Consider the following 17,517-nt stretch of genomic DNA (forward strand, 5'->3'; position numbering starts at 1 on the left):
CAGCATGTCTGTACATTGCCTAAAACAATAGATTGCTCATCTCAACTGGGGCCTATATGATTTACTATAATATAAATAACTCCTCAACTGCAGTCAAATCTCTTTTTAATGCCAATAGTTTCACTTGCATATATTTAGCAGCCCATCATGGGAACATCATCTTTCTTTTTAATTAATTACTTCTTAATAAACGTAAAATATGAACGGACAGCAAGTCTGGATTTTTCTTCCTTCATCAATTTGAGCCCTCAAAGAAAGCATCTCGTTTACAGCTACCAGGAACCAACAGGGACATGTACTGAATGAAACCTGAAACCCGAGATCCCCTCAGTACTTTTGTACCCCCATGATTTGGGGACAAATCCTCTCCTTCCTCCAGGGAAGGAAAGCTAGCTGGATTGAAAGAGCTGATTAGTGGAAAGCCTCACAGGCAACCTCTAAATTCTCTGTGCTGGGCTTTTAGGCACACAATTGTCACCAGTAGGAACGGGAAATGCCAGTTCAGTGTCTGCAGAGAGGTGGAAACAGCCTATGGGATTGCAGGGAAGAGCTCTGCCTGCCTCTACTTTGAAGACCCCTAGCATCTCACAAGGCCAACTTACCTAGTTTAAAGACAACTTTAGAGCTCATTAGAAGGTAAACAACACAGAAACAAAAACGACTGCAACACTACCGACTCTTCAATTTTCATGTGCAGCGCTTAGGGCTGGGGGTGGGGAGGTTTCTCAGAGTACACACGGCTGTCACTGACAGTCACGTTTTTAAAACACTGGGGACAGAGTTGCAAATGTGCCCCATTATGTCTTGAGATGTACTCCCCGGGTACAAAAGGTGCGTGGGTTACTGTAAGCTCCTGTGTTACTTGGCTGAGACCGTAAAAGGCAGTGCAAAGTACAGACTGAGAAAGAAGGAACTGTGGAGAATACAGGGTGGTTATTCCTACTGTACAGGCATGATGCTGGGTGCTCCAGGTATCCCAGAGTCCCCCAGAGCTTTAACCTTATGCTACTTTTCTCCATCCCTGGGGCTGCTGCTCAGCTCTGGGAGACTCCACCAGTATTTCGCAGCCCCCGTGGCTGTGCCTCAGCCCCCATGTCCTGTGAGGGGACTGTGACAGATGTACAGACTGTGCCAGTCGATGCCAAGGTGACCACATTCTGTCCAAGGGCAGCATTTGCAGGTGGCCATTCCCCTCTGTGTTTGCATCCCCCGCGCTGTGCTAAAGGAGCAATTATTATCATTAAAAATAAATCATCCTCCCTGTCGATTGACTGTACTTATTGGCCATTGCTGCCATCTAGCCAGATGCATTTCCAATATTCACAGAAGCCTTGAGCCTGTTTATTTTCCCATTGCTGTTTGGCCTGAAGCAGGGATAAATGCATCCCTTGTTACTTGCTGCCTCTGCAGAGACGTTTGTAAACTTTCATGGGGTTTTCGTTTTTTTTTCCCGACAGGTGACAAAATACTGTATAACTGCAGGTGCTCTGCAACACAAACAGGAAAATGGAGATCAGATGCAGCTGTAGTTGGAGTAAGGGGAACATGAAGATAAAGGCAGCAGATAAGAGAGTGCTAAAACAAGCAAAGAAATGACTGAGAAGGGGTAGTTAGCTACTTTTGTTGCCAACTTACTCTTGCAAGGTAGCTATAACAGAATAATTTGGTCTATTTTGTTATCATGCCAAATTTTTGCAGGTGTTACCAGGGGAAATTTGGAAATTTGTTAAAAAAAAGGTTTCTGAACATTATCGTAAAAGGATGAAGAATTTGTTAGCTTGAGCTAGCACTGAAGGATGTACTGGAGGTCACAGCTGAGAGGCACTGGCTGATGTTACCGGACTTGTGAAGTAGGAATTATATGGAAGTGGTTTCAGATAGCTTCTGAGTTCAGATTTATTCTTCTAAGAATTTGTTCCCAAAATTCAGTCAGGAAAATGTTCATAAGGGGGGGGTTTATTCTGCACCCATCCCTTCATCTCCTTTTGGTATGAAATAGGTTGAAAAAATTAATATTCTAAGGAGACTTAGAAACTGAAAGATTCAGACAGAGTTTCATGGCTTGATTTCCATCCACAATTCAGCCCTACAAAGCCAATGCAAACTTCCAGACACTGTGGCCTTTCACTTCTCTAGTCAACTTGGTTTCAGAGCCATATCCAGCAACATAATAAAAAAGAGGTGAAGCACAATGGGTAAAGAGAAAATAAACGTGACTGTATTATAAAAGACAGTGATTGCTGTCTGGCCATCCAAACAAAAGGGGGAAGGAGGATATCAATAAAGGTCTGTGAATTCAAATGTCTTTTACTATACTTCCTATTCCACCAGAGGAATGACAAAAAAGTTGTATTTTGCTTCCCTGACTTTTCTCTTCTTTGAAAAGGGAGGTTTCATGGGTAATCCCATGTAATATTCAGCTGTGCATCCAATTTATGCAGTGGGATAGGATTAAAAGAGGAACAGAAGGTCTGGATTCTGAACCTGCTGTAACAGTTTTGATTTGAATACAACCCAAGTCTTGAAATGGCTTGTTTTCCACTTCTGGTTTGGAGCTGGTTGAAATACTGCCACAGTAGCACTTCCTGCAAAATTTATGTCCAAGATTCTCATTATTTGGAACTGAACTCAAAAGATTTTGGCACCATGAAATCCAAACAAAACTCTGTTCCTGACTCAACTGGCCCAGAAGTCAACCCAAGCTTAATCTGGTTCTGGGTCCAAATCCAGCTTCAGCCCATTTCCATTGTTATATAGATTATGCCATAATACCACCTCTAGCCTCAGGATTTATGATGCCTCCTCACAGGATGCATATTTGTGTGTAAATACATAAATCACATCAGACAAACAAAGAAGACATGCCAGAAAACAGGAGGGGAGGGAAGAGGAGAGATACCTACCAAGCAGTTTGTCTCTAAAGTGTTGCCAGTTGTGAAAGGACCCGACGTGCTAATATCCGCTCACTCAGACTCTTACAGACATGCTAAGAGCGTGACGGCTGGCAGGCAGTGCATTTAAGTGCTGTTACTGAGGCCCCCAAATATTGACAGAGTGCCAGACTCTGAGAAACTATTGATGTATGCAGCCGGCCGCTGCTCCAGACACCTCTCAGACAGAGTCTTTAAATGTCACAGATTAATGAATTTTCATGAAACAGAGAATGAGAGAAAGAATTAAAAAAGAAAATATCCCATAGCACCAACATGAAAGCATCTTTTATCCCTACACAAAATTCTGCCCTCAAGCCTCAAGATTCCTAATAGATTATAACAGATTGTAAGTCGGCATGAGATGCAGGATGAGGAGGTTAGACCCTCTAGATCATGCAGAGCATCCTCAAACAAAGACAATATGAGAGATGTTCATTTTAAAAAAAAAACAGTGACAGTCAAGGGCCACTCAGGTCTCGGTTTCATTTTAACCTAACCCAAGAGTTACAAAGCTTAAGGGGTATAGCTGGGTAAATGTTTTTTTTGTTTGTTTGTTTGTTTGTTTTTTAATCTGAGGTACAAAGGGGGCCAAACTGCAAAGTTCAGCTGTTGACTTTCAACGACCCTAACTTCAGAGCCATTGAGACAGACAGCTGTAGTTGGACCCTCTCTTAGTATTTGATCTTGTGCTTGATCTTATCCAAGAAATTGCAAAAGTTATGATAGAACATTTTTATGCCATCAGATAAACCAAGTATGCTGATTATTTCTCTTTTTTCATTTATATCAGTGAACTCAAATACGTATGCAAGAACTTCAAATATCATTAAAATGTAATAATGCAAAATGCAGTTGGAGTGTAAATGACAAATCTATGCATAACACATCACTAGAAGAGGAAGGAAGTGAAGGGATGATGTAGATGTTCTATGCAGAAGTAAAAATGGGTCATTTATACCCAACCACGTAAAATAAAATAGCTTCAGTGAGTCCCTCTGCACACAGCCACTTGGAAGTGGAGCTACAATGAGCCATTTTCTCCCTTGTTCCCAAAGGCATAGGCACTGATTCCTGCAAGGTTCTACTGCCTCCACTGCCCCCAGGCTGTCCTGCAGGATTTCTCTTGAATGCAATGACAGCAGGTGGGGTGACCACCATCACACCCAGCTCCTTGCTGGATGCTTCCTTCCCCCTCAAAAGTACAGCTGCTTCACAGAGAAAGGGAAATTAGCACCACCACAACAGCAAGGCCTGTCGCAGAAAAATCCAGAGAAACTGAGAGCACCTCAATGAGTGAAGAGTGCTGTAAGAAAAGCCAAGAAGCAAGACTGTTGATGGGACAGCAACACCCTGTGGTTTTCTACTTCATTGGAGGGAGCCAAGAGGAGGGCAATGAAGATGCTTGGAGGGCTGAAGCACCTCTCCTATGAAGACAGGCTGAGAGCGCTGGGGTTGTTCAGTCCAGAGAACAGGAGGCTTTGGGGAGACCTTACAGCAGCTGTCCAGTACTTAAAGCGGCCTGACAAGAAAGATGATGGACTTTTTACAAGGGCATGAAGTAATGGGACAAAGGATAATGGCCTTAAACTGAGAGAGGGTAGATTTGAATTGGATATAAGAAAGAATTCTCTATGATGAGGGTGGTGAGGCACTGGCACAGGTTGCCCATAGAAGTTGTGCATACTCCATCTCCAAAAATGTTCAAGACCAGGCTAGATGGGGCTTTAAGCAACCCAGTCTTGTGGAATGTGTCTCTGCCCACGGAAGGGGAGTCGGAATTAGGTTATCTTAAGATCCCTTCAAATCCAAACCATTTTATGATTCTATGATTATCGCTGCAGAAAAGTCAATATTCTTCACTGAAAACTGTTCCCCTAACTTCCCTCTTGTCTCTGGCCACACAAGACTTCATAAAATCTCACTGGAAGAATGGGGACTAGCATGTGCAGTGTTCAAGAGGAGCTTGTTTTCACATCACTTTATCAGTCAGATTATTCGTGGCAACCTTTGCCAAAGCAAAACAAAATTTGTTGGTTTTTTTTTTTTTTTTTTTAAATCTACTTTTCTGAGCATGAAGCCATGTGGAAACAACTGCAAGGACTCTGATGGCAATGTCCTGCTCCTGATGACGTAGAAGTCTTTGGTTTTCAAAAGCCAACACACTTCTGTAGGTTGGCACATCTGGCAATTAATAGTATCGTGGACTACAACAGTCAGCCTTTTTCGTTTTCCACTCTTGTCACCACCCAAAGCATGTCCTCCCTACCCCCACATATCCACTACACATCCCACAACCACCAGAGTTGCAGCAGGGTCTCCAACACCATTATCCATAGCTCTACAAATGACCTGGCTAAAGTAGAAAGTAGCCACCCTTTGCCAACAGCCAGAGAAGACAAAGCACATATGTGTGGAAGAGGGGATGACACAAATGACTAATTAAGAATATGAGAAGGCAAAATGTTAAAGCCTTTCTATTCTGTGAATAATCTCTATACAAACAAAGAAAAGAAAATCAATATAGATTTTCACACAGGGAACTATTTTACACATCATTGCAAACTTCCTTTAAAACACTCAGTACTTTTTCTTTAGGACTTTCAAAGAGCCTGTCTAACATTACTGCCCATTCTAGCCTATCATTTCTCCTCACACACCCCTTTTCCTTTCTTCCCCTCTCTCTCTTTTTAAAAAATAGTAACTGAGGAGCTATCACAAAACACTAATCCAGCATTTCATTCACTCCAGTAGCACATCTTCAGCAAAGGCCAGCATCAGCTATACTGAAGGAAGATGTAAAAAGACCTCAGTATTCCCCTGCTACAAAATCTTCAAATACCTCAGAAGAGATGGGCTTCAGTCTAAAGACTGAAGTCAAGTATCATTTGGGATGATCCCTGAACCTCACAGAGAAACCCAAGTGTCCAAGCTATGAAGTTGCTCTTCACAAGGGCTGATTACCCAGACTCTGCAACACAAGACACGATGATGCCCCTTTGGGTGACTTCATCTCTTGTCCATGTGCTAGGGCACAGCCAGCTCATTGAAGAGCTTGCCTGACACATCTCTTTCCAGGAGCATGGTGTGTATCCCCGGGCAATGCAAACACTGTCTCCTCCAAGACTGCCTCACATGGTAGCCAGTAACAAAACTCCCTTCAGAGATTTGTCTTTTTTCTGGAGGAATAGTAAAAGGAAGCCAAAATTTCTAAAAACTAGCAAAATTTTGTAAGTGATCATGTTGGGAAAGGAGCAAACTGGGCAATTTTCAAACTCACTGCAAGGCTAGGACACTTTTTTATTCCAGTGAGCATCTGGCATTTTAACTAAATAAAGAGACTGAGTTAGAAGACACAACAAAGTCTTATGACCTGTCCAAACTTATGCAACAGCCTTCTCTCCCTGTCTTTTTTTGCAAATACCAGAATACCTAATAAGCCTTCTCTGTGCTCTCTTTGCATGTCAGCATTACAACAGCCATTCCAGCTCCATAAACTCTGGACCATCTCCAAGACTGGGGTAACAGAGGTGGGCAAAAATTTAGAAGAACTGGAAGTATTAATGATAGCACAAAATTTATCATAGAAAAGAAAGAAGTTGAATACCCTGTGCACACAAAATAGCAATTGCAAGGTAATGAATAGGAGCAAATCTGTTACAGAATTAAAATTATTAGGTCTGAAAGGGACCTTGGAAGTTCCTAAGTTCAACCTCCTTCACTAGGTTTAGGATTGTATCAAAGGCCAACTCCTTTGTCTCATCTTGTCTCTTTGATTGTCACCATAAAGTTTCCATCAATTAATTAATTTCTTGTAGTCATTTCTGATTAATGTTGTCTACCTTCTGTCTTTTTCTTTCCTTTCCTCCACGTGCTTGTGTGTGCATACATCACAGAGCACAACCAGCTTACACCCCCCTCCTTGTTAAAAGTCCCACCTCTTCTGCTGACTTACTGTACTCTTAATCAAAAGGGCAGGAGGAAGCCGCCAGGATTCATTCTTTCCCCCCTCTCTTTCTCTCTCCCTCCCTTTTTTCAAATGGCACAAATGTCAAACTTTCTAAAAGGATGTTTGGCATAGCTGAGTTCAGTCATGTAACGTACAAAGTCGGTATGATCAAAAGGTTGCGGGGCTGCCCACTGCTAAAGAAGAGAGGGAAAAAAGGAAACAGAGATCTTTTCTAAAGTGTGAAAGAATGCATGAGCCAACTGTTGCCACTGGAAACACCATGTCTATTAGCAGCAGCAGTGGGTCTGAAACACAAAAACCTTGGTCCAGATTCCAGATTATCTGAAAAACAGGGCTGTTCTGATCCAACTTTCCGCCCATGAAGAAACAGGGACAGACACAGCTATGGAACTGAAGACTTTTTTTTTTTTTCCCTGTGCTTTGCATCATTATATGGAAAATAACTGTATCTATGTGGAAGTAAGAGCACTCAGTTTTGTAGTCCAAATTGCTGAAATAATCAGATAGAACACAGATTCACACATCCAAAATACATGGTCTCTCTGGTACTTCTATACTGCTACCTTTCACCACAGTATTTTCATTCTTACTCTACCCACTGCTGAAAAAGAGGTCAAACTATTCTTCCCTTTTACATATCTAAGATCGTTACGATTTCATAAGGCAACTGGTTTGCAATCGTAGAGCACTTCACAATTGCTCACATCTTCCTCTACATTTCTGATACAACTCTTCTGGTTTTATTCATCTGTTTATTTGCTTCACTTTGCTGAGTCCTTGTGAAAATGTCTGCATCTTCTTACCCAACATCAACGCTAGAGAACAGCCCGGCTATGCCACCGGCTCCTGCAAAATGTCTGTACTCACTGTGGCATTAAAATTGGTGGTCAGAATCTCCCCATGAGCTTAGACAGAGTTTCCCTCCTAGAAGATAACCCCAAAAATGTAGACGAAAAAGCTCATTGTCAATATCCATTTAATAGAAAAATCTTAATTATAGATAGCTTTCAGTCCCAGAACAGTAGACAGGAACTTGAGATTAATTCCCCCTATGACAAAGTATGTGAACAATAACCAGAACTTGCAATCAATACCCAGAGGAGAGAGCATCCAAATTGTAACAGGGATTTGGGATTCATTCCCAGAGGGCGTAATATATGATTTGGAACAGGTAGACTGGGATTAATTTTTTGATTATGAAATATTTGAACGTAATTTTCAACTTTTAATGAAGAGAGGATGTGGACACCACAATTAACATAATTTCTAAGTCTCTCCATCATATTTCAGGAGACAGATGACAGATCACAAACAGCTGTTCAGGTCATACACAAGTTAATGTGGGAGTGCCACCTAAAGGAAAGTGCACTATGATGGGACTCTGGAGAGGGGCAGGCAAAGACCAGAGGTGCACTTTCCCCATTTCTAATAAAACTTGCTTATTGCAAAGTCTGCATTAGAAGTAATTATTCCATGTTTGCTGACTTTACATGGATAATTGTAAGTCAGAGAACATCAGTATGAGAACATGGCTTTTCTCTTACACAGGGAAAAAATATAAAGGTGTTCACAGGAGAAATAATTCTCACTCTGAAGGAAAATTTCAAAATAGGAGAGCACAAGGTAAAATATATAGAACCTCACCATGTCCTGGGGGGAGAATACAACCCAAATTTCTAAAGTTCCTTAGAATATAATAAAACAGCTAATTGTTTGCCTAGAACAAAGATAACAACTGAGCTGCGAATCTTACCCTTTTCTGTTAGTTTCCACAAAATAATTTTCTTTATGTTTTCCTCACAGGCCAATGAGTAATTTTAATGATTATGAGCTGCATCTGTAGCCATGTAAGACAAGGCAAATTTCCTCTATCTGCATATCTTGCCATTTATGAATGCATCTAACAAAGTGCTGTTTCAGGACAGGTTGATTGTCAAAGGGGAAAGAAAACCTAGTCTCCATGTGCAGCATCCAGTACTGCTCAGTTGGAAGGAAACTATCCAGATCGAAAACGTCTTGTCCTGAAACAACTGGTGGTAGAAGAAGTAATAAAAATGAGATAAACCAAAATCCTCTTTCAGCTCAATATATACTTCATTCCTAATTTATCTTTTCAATCTTGTAAAATATTTTTAAAGATGCTCTGAATTTCTGAAACTGAAGATTTTTCTCTTCCATTTTATGCCTGCTGTGTCAAACTTTTGGGTCTTTCACTGAAAAGAGACAAGCCAACTGGGGTTCCTTGTGGGGCCACCCCACGCCTCTCTAATTAAGCCCTCAGACCCACATCTACCCAAGGATCATTTCCTAAGCCTTCAAAATTATATATAAGTATGCTGTCTCTGCCAGGTCCTATTAATCATAAACTTCTTCTCATTTCATTTCAGTATTAAACTCATCTTGTTCAAATCTCTAATTTTCCACACTGACAGAGAAGTTCTCTATACATCATTCAGTTCTATTTCCTAGATACGTTCAGAATTACAAAATTCATTCAAGCCCATCTGATCTCTTCTCACTAAACCTTCTGCCTTCCACTGACTGACAGAGAAGAATTAGCCTTCCTCCTGTCAAGTATACATCTTTTCCCCACAGAAGTATGTGAAAACACATCCAAATACAGGCAATGACTCAGCTTGCCCTTGTACTTGTGTCTTTGCTCTAGAGAACAGTTAGTTTTTTGGAGCAGCAAGTCCCATTGATACAATATTAGACAGACTACTAATATTTCTAAAGTAAAAACAGCTGTAGCTACATGGCAGGGTACCACACATTGAAAGCAAAGGTATCATCAGCACCCCTCATTCTAGTGGACACAGGAAGTCTCACGATGAAGTCATGCTACAGAGTGACACTGCTGAGCCCAATACATCACAGGTCATTTTAAGTAATTAAAAAGTAAAATTTGTCACCCACAATTTTCCTCAGTGATCCTATCTAATCTTAAACCCAAGTGGGCAGATCTCAGGTTTGGGAAGAAAAAGCATGTCAGATATTCTTTGATCTTTCCCTGCTGCAGCAATGTCATCTATTTCATTTCTAACCCAGTGCCACAGCTTCTCTCCAGTTTTACAAAGACATCACAGCACTATTTTGGCAAAACAAATTATGGTACTGCTGTAGCAAACAGGAGATGGGACTAGAAGAGCACTTTGTGTTTTTTTTCTGTTGAGTCAGACATTCAGTAGAAATGATGGTGGCTTCCCTAGAGGATACACAAGGAGTTCGGTGCTCCATAGCTGGGAACAGCCCCCTTCTGAGAGGCTTTGGTTCCCAAGCAGCGAGTTTCAACCCACAACATGACTCAGGGACCTGCAGAGTTCTCTGCTCCCACATCCACACACAGGCTACACCAGCTCTTCTGGCAAGTTAATCAAAGCAGCTATGGCAGGGGACTCAGAGTCAGACAGACTCCATGAGGGCATGGTGTTAGATTAGTCACCTCACCAATTTCTGCCTCAGTATCCCCAAAGTGTGAATTAGTTTTTGGCACCTACGAGTTAAGAGGTCGGCAGCTTTAGAAGAACTGTATGTTAGACAGAGATCGATATTTCATTTTAAAGAACAGTTTCTATTCTGCTGTACTTTTGCTGATTTGAAAGAAAACAGACTCTGTTGCAGTATTTTTTGACTAAAAACCTGTAGAAGAAATCATTACAGTCTTTTACAACCAGAATCTGGAAGGGTGTCCCATTGTAATATTTTCAAAGAGAAGTTGTGCATGCAGTATGTATGTGCATATGGTGTTTATGAATTGTTTTTTAACTTTAGATATTTTATTCATTTTTCCACATGGTACAAGTAGAACACACATCTTTGTTGGACAGACACCAATACAGTAACATAGCTTTCGATTTCAGGCACTCAAGACTCTGTAGGACAAACGGCTACTCTATCTTCATGCCAGGACATCACATCCCGAAATTAGGATGCATGCCATCAGGCAGTCAATATCTCACTGAAGATACTCAGCCCTTGATACGTTCAGTTATACTAAATGAAGGAAACTGTAACCACTTCCAGTTATTCCATAGAGAGATTAAGGTCCATGAGAACTTTGCGTCTTGGCATACAACATCCTATTTTGATTTCACTGTGCTGTGGGATCTGCTGTTATCCACAGTTTGTGCACTTCATTGTTTTTTTTTCTCACTTGCAGCATGCACACAGGCAGCATAGTAACTTCAGTCATAACAAGGTTCAGAAGACCCTAAAGCAGAGGGAATTGGGTAAGGACTGGCACAAAAACACCTGGCTGGAGCCTTTTAGGACAGCAGCAGAAAGAGCACAGATGCTACTGATACCTGCATCCCCAGCCCCAGAGTGAGCAACATGGAGCTCAAAATTCACTTCTCCCATTTATGCCGTGTGCGTGTGTGTAAGCTGCTCCCCCAGACCTATGGAAAACACTGAAAGCACACTCTCTAGGATAAGTGCCTATCCAGACTCACTAGTGTAGTTCATGGGGCAAAGTCAGATGAAATGCAAGCGTGAACAGCTTACCTACAGACCAGAAAAGTCTTGCCTCTGCACACTGCCATGTCTAATAACTATATAAACCTTGTTTATTTAATTTCAAAGCTGCTGTTTCACTTAAGCTGTACCACGGTCTCAGGAATCACAAGATGGTGGTATTTAAGAAGTAGAGGTGATGCTTTCATTGATTTTCCAGGAAAAAGCTAGGTCCAAAAGCAGAATAAAATTTCCTTTATAAAGAATGGAAATACTAATAATATAAATGAGTTCTTTATATAATTTAACATCGTTAACTATCACTCTGTTAAATAAAATATAATAAGGGACAAAACAGTTCAGAGAAAATACATAAATACTAATTCTGTTCCCACTGGTAATTTAACACCTATCTTGTACCCCAAGGTCTTGAAAACACTGAGTACAGAAAATAGTTCTTTCCGACTATCTGGGAAAAAACAAAGATTAACATTTACATGAACTTCAGATGCACTGGTTTTAAGACAGCCAAACTAAAATGCCCACGCTGAGTATCTGTGGCACAGAAAACTAATCATGCTTGTTCACTGTCCTACCGAGAGTTTCTTCCTGTGATTGGCTTAAATTTGAGGTTTCTTGACAAGATCTAATGAATGGTTAACCTCGCTTTCCTGATAAAAAGCAAATGCTCCCTGACTTCACTCTTTTCTTGAAACAAGCCCACATGGATGAAATATACAAACTTCTGTCAACACGACCGCTGCCCTGTGCATTATTTAAATGCTAAAATAAAAAAAAGGGGAATTTTTTTTTTTCCTCAGGCACGGCAGGTTCCACCGCGGGGAAGTTCAGCTCTGCTCTCGCAGGCACAGACCTGGGGCAGTGCCAAGCCCTCTCCCCTCACCCATCCCCTTTCCTGCTCTCCCAGCAGCGGGGCAGCCCTAGGGCAGCAGGCAGCGATTCCAGCGAGGCGCGGTATAAATAGGAGATGTGCTGTAGCCTTGTGGATCGCAGGTGGCACAGAGCATTTATCTTCACACGCGCCAGGGTGGATATCTACAGCTTACGAGTGGGAAAGGTCAGGTATGTCAGCTATGATGGCAACAAACAGCCTTACTAGCAGGCAGGGGTGTATTCACCTTTCGCTGCTCACAGGCGGCGGACGCCTCCGGAGCTGGAGCGGGAGCAGCAGCCCTGGAGCACCGGCTATCTCCGGGCATGCTCCCACCTCGGCTTGGGGCTCCCTCTCCTTCCCCTGCCTATTGGGAAGGCGCCACTGCCTGCGAGGGTGGCAGATAACGCCAGTATTTTGGAACTGCTCTCTTCCGAAGCCACTGAAGAGATTTATTATTTATAGGCAGAGGGATGAAAACATGAAGTACGTACATGGGGGCCCGTGGGGGGAGAGCCAGTTACTGCCAGGCAGTAATTTCAGTCTGAAGTTCCTATGACTTAAATAGCCACTTGAGCTCTGCTCTTGCAGTTTATGATGTCAATAGAACCCCTAAATGAAATTACAGCCTTCTGATACGCAGCGGGGTAGCTTTTCTTCACCGTGTAATATACCCGGCCGGGAGAAATTGCACTATACGCAGAGTTTCACTAAAGCAGAGTTTATCATAAGAATGTTCCTGCTAAAATATGATTAGGCTTCTTGTTTGCCAGATAACACATCTAATGAATCAGGGTATGTGTGATAGTCATGTTTTGTGAACGCAGACATATACCCTGAGGTGAACTGGGCACTCCACTGCCTCAAAGCACCACTGCTTCATTTCCACCGTAATTTGCACCTGCTTTGTTTTGCCAGCAGCACAGACCCATGCTAGCTCTGGAACTTGCCCCCGTTCCAGGAACTCGAAGCTTGCAAAGACAAAAAAAAAAACAAACAAGGCAGCAATGGGGAGATCTACATGCTGTATTTATAGGCTTGCTTCTCTTTTTTTTTTTTTCCTCTTTTAAGCATGCCTGAGCCTGGCTAAACCTCATTAGTAGCCCTGTGAGGGTAGGAAAAAAAAAATTCCACTTTTCAGATGGGTAAGAAACAGACAGAGGTAAAGATCACAGTGATAGACCTGGGATACAGATTCACGTCTCCTAAAGTCTATTCCATTTCTCTCCACTGTCATTATGTTACTCCTACAACCCCCTTCTCAGCCCAGGACAGGAAGAAAAACCCTTCATCTTACCGTTCATGAACCTTCCTATTTCTTTATCCTTTAGCTGAGGACATGACTGCAGTTGATAATTAGAGATCTGTAGTTAGTGGCTGCTTTATCTCAATAACTTGCAAATCCCTTTTACTTTCCTAACTTTCCCCGTCATATGACTTAATTCAAAATCAAGTTTCACTTTCTTTTCTGAATTACAGGAAGGAAAATTAGTGCTGCTTCAGTGTTGTGCCCCAGGAAAAAAAAGCTGTTGTTCAACTTTTAGAAAAGATAGGCTTACACTATAAAATAAGAAAACAAATTGAGAATACCTTAAAACAGGCAATGTACTCAAAACAAGGCATTTTATTCCTTTTTGCTTTTATGTACTTTTACTGCAAAAATTGTCTCTGGATATTGCTTAAGTTCTTGTACTTCTGTAGCATCCAGTACCTATGAATCTGTGTACCTTTATCATTACATCTTTTTCTGTGCTTTGTTCTTGTCTGATGCAGTTAACAGTCATAGAACAAGCAGCATATCACATCAAACAATTGTGCAAAAAACAGTGGTTTTCATTCTACTCCATAAATATATATTCTCTTCCCCAAAAGTTCAAATGTTCAAACTGGTGGTTTGAACATGAGTGAAAGAATACCATTTTCTCTTTGGTGGTGTCAGAGAAAGGATGACAACCTTCCCACTTTATCTATGGGTAAAAGAGAGGTTTTAATTTGGCACTGCATGTAAAGCACTTGAGATTACTACTTGGAAGGGATGATGTAACTAAAATGGCTACTGCTAGAAGTAGACAGTGCCTGTATAAAAGAATGACCATATGTATTAATTTTAATTTTTTAAAGCAACTATGATAAACTGTTACACAGTAGACAAAGAAGCTAGTACTAATGAGACAATTTATCATCTTACCATCCCAAAGTGTTTAAATGGCATGTTAGAATATGATTTGAAATTGCAGATTTTCACCCTAATGATTTTAGACCATAGACAAACCATTAGAACCTTGGCTTACAGTCAATAAGCAGCTTATACCATAATAAGCAAAACTGCCTATTTTTTCCACATTGCTGTACATAAATACCAGCAAAGACGAGTTCCTTTGCTACCAGAGAGAATTACAGAATAAATAAATTAATTAAATAATTTAAACATCAAGAGGTTTAGAGCAACACAGAGACTCTTAAAAAAGAGATTAAACATTGTTTTGCCTTCTTGGTGAAAGATGCCAGAGTGACAGTCCTTGACTTCAGTATATCCAGAGAACAAGTGTTATACAGGCAGAAGTCTGAAGTTTCAGACATTTAGCACTGTGCTTTGAGAACTTTCCATTTCAGAAGTACTTATGTCTTTCAGACTTACACTGCCTGGAGGGAGAAAGTAAATCAGAGATAAGCTTCAAAGATCAGACCCAAAAGTGTGTGTGGGCGTTCAGTATAGCCCATTTAGAGAAAAGAAAAAAAATCCATTATGTTTCTATCTGTGATGTGAACTGCCTGAAAGTTTGGGATGTTCTGATCTGTCAGCTGCTTTGAGTACACTGTAGAAAGGTGATGCAACAGCTAAGTCGGGATCTTAACATCAATTTAGTCAAAAGCCAGGACCATTTGGATTGAGGCTTTGATGTATGTAAAGGTTATTTCTATGTGTATGTAAGACTCTTTACTGAAGGGATCAGCCAACTTAATTGCGGGTTTTGTTGAGAGCTGGTGATTTAGTTGAAGTTCAGAGAGAGGTCTGCAGCACCAGGGAATGAAGAGAAACAGCTAACCCTTGCTGCTCAGTGCTGAAAAACGTTTGTGGTCAACTTAGGGGTTTGTATATGAAAAAAGAGAAGTTCACAGTTCTTTATGGTTCTAATACAAAACCAGATGAAACTCAGAGGTTTCGTCTATCTTTCACTTGAAGTTTTCAGGCTTCCAGGCAGTCAAACTGCATGCTGAAATTGAAGCGGGGGAGGGACTGACAAGCCACATGGATTGAAACCAACAAAAATATTTGCAAAAATTGCAAAGCAGTAAAACCACCAAATCTTACATGACTTTACTTATTGGTTATAAGAAATAGCAAGTACTTTAATATGGGTTGGACGTGATTTGATACTGAGCTCAGTTCTGAAATCAATGTCAAAGCCTCCAATAACTTCAATGAAAGACTGCTCAGCGCCAGCCTTTACGTACCGTCCTTGGGACTTATACTGGGCATGAAACCAGGGAAAAGGTGACTGGACTTTTCTGTATGTCACAGGTGACCAGCAGCATTTGAAGAGGGGCTATCTCCCTGGGTGTCAGAGAGACATGCTTGTTGATACATGTGCTGAATGAATCCTACTCAAAAGCAAGACAAAGGCGAGAAGAATGCTTCCTAGCTAATATCCCATGTGAGATATATTGGTGCCATTAAAGATCTTGGTCTTTTGCCAGGGACATGTTTCAAAGAACAGGATAATAACTCAAAATACAAATATTTTGACTGCTGCCCTGTGTTTCTTATATGCCTACTTTGTTAAGAGTAGAAAATGTTAGTCAAGAAATGATTCATTGCTTCAAGTCATATAATATGGAAGATGATGAAGGATGAACGGAACAGCCCACACATTGCCCTGGCCGCCTTTATCACTACAGCAGAAATATATTAACAGAAGTGATACATTCAGTGGGGCAAGAGAGGACAAAAGGATACAGTCTGGGCCTGGAACTAGAGATGTTCATCCTACCCCTTTTTCTTTTGCTGGCTTTCCCATGTGGCCATGAGCAAATCACTGCAGATTTCTAAGTCTCATCTTCCCTATCCAACAGCTGAAAATAACTCTGTGTAAGTACCTTGATGTTGGCCGAGACACTCAATTCTTTAGCATCCAAGATTTTGTATATAAAGTTCTTCAAAGTACATTTTTTTTTCTGATTTCCAGTTCCCCATACAGCAGACAGAGAACATAAGGGAATCGAGAGAGTTAAAAAAAAAAAAAATCCAACCCTTCCCTCTCCCTCAAATGGACCAGCAGCCTATAAACCAACTAGTTCTTCCTATTCCCAGAGGTGGCTTCCACAGAAGCATTTTCTTTTACTATGCATCCACTGTAGAGTTTCTTTTCTGCTTGGCTGGGCAATCAGGTATTCAGAGCATAATGTAAATGCTCAGAACACAGAGGCATGAAAACTTGCCAGACAGAAACTCCAAGCGAAGGATTAGCATCTCCCCCCCGCCCTTCTCCGGCTCTCCCAGCCCCTCCTGCCCGCCCTCCCCGCCGCAGCCCGGCCGCGCTGCCCAGCCTGACCCCCGCTGGTGGCGGTGGGGATGCCGGGGTGGGCACAGCCCCCCTGCCCGGGCGACGCCGGGCTCCCCGCACTCCGCTCGGCAGCCTCCGCGCTCCAAGCTTCATATTCCTCCTGTGCTTGTTGCTGATCTTTGCTTTTATATACTAAAAAAAAAAAAAAAAAAAAAAAAAAAAAAAAAAAAAAGGCAAAACACAACAAAAAAACCTTTATTTCCTGCTTCGCCGCGGCGGCCCCGAGAATAGAAGCCTTGACACATCAAATTCTGGGAGCTCACCACTCACCAGGGCTGTGGTTCCTGGTCCAAGCAGTGACGAAGGAGAATCACCTCACAGTCTCTGGAGAGTGGCAGGGCTTGGCTGCGAAGCGCGCCCTGCGCCGATGGGCTTTTTGAGTTCGCTCTGTTCCAGAGCGAGTGCCGAGGCAGAGAAATTAGGGAGGGGAGAGGTGGGAAGGAAAATCACTGGAGCCTCTTACGATCAAACTTCCACTAAGCAAGAGGAAATGTCTTATAAATAAACAACAGCAAGAGAAACAAAAAAATCCATCCCGTCCTGCCAGAGGAATGTACATTATTGTCTCTCGACGGAAAACTTTACACCACACCAGAAAGCAAGAAAGCAGCCATGTCTCCTGAAGCCACCCTCCCTTGAGCGAGGGGGTGGGGAGGAGGAGGGCAGCGCGAACTTAAAAAAAAATATTGGGAAGTTCATGCGATTTCC

At 41.8% G+C, this 17,517-nt stretch overlaps 1 protein-coding gene and 1 long non-coding RNA gene across 26 annotated transcripts in view; one reads left to right on the forward strand and one right to left on the reverse strand.

The window, feature by feature from the left end:
- The window catches only part of ZBTB20 (zinc finger and BTB domain containing 20), a 530,641-nt gene that overhangs the window by 219,759 nt on the left and 293,365 nt on the right, over window positions 1-17,517 (reverse strand). The gene's annotated exons all lie outside the window — the stretch shown is intronic.
- The window catches only part of LOC135409190 (uncharacterized), a 31,843-nt gene continuing 26,569 nt past the window's right edge, over window positions 12,244-17,517 (forward strand). Inside the window, exon 1 of the long non-coding RNA XR_010428079.1 lies at window positions 12,244-12,435. This is a non-coding gene — a long non-coding RNA (uncharacterized LOC135409190). The remainder of the gene's footprint in view (window positions 12,436-17,517) is intronic.

The sequence above is a fragment of the Pseudopipra pipra genome, chromosome 2 (assembly GCF_036250125.1).
Source record: "Pseudopipra pipra isolate bDixPip1 chromosome 2, bDixPip1.hap1, whole genome shotgun sequence".
NCBI lineage: Eukaryota > Metazoa > Chordata > Aves > Passeriformes > Pipridae > Pseudopipra > Pseudopipra pipra.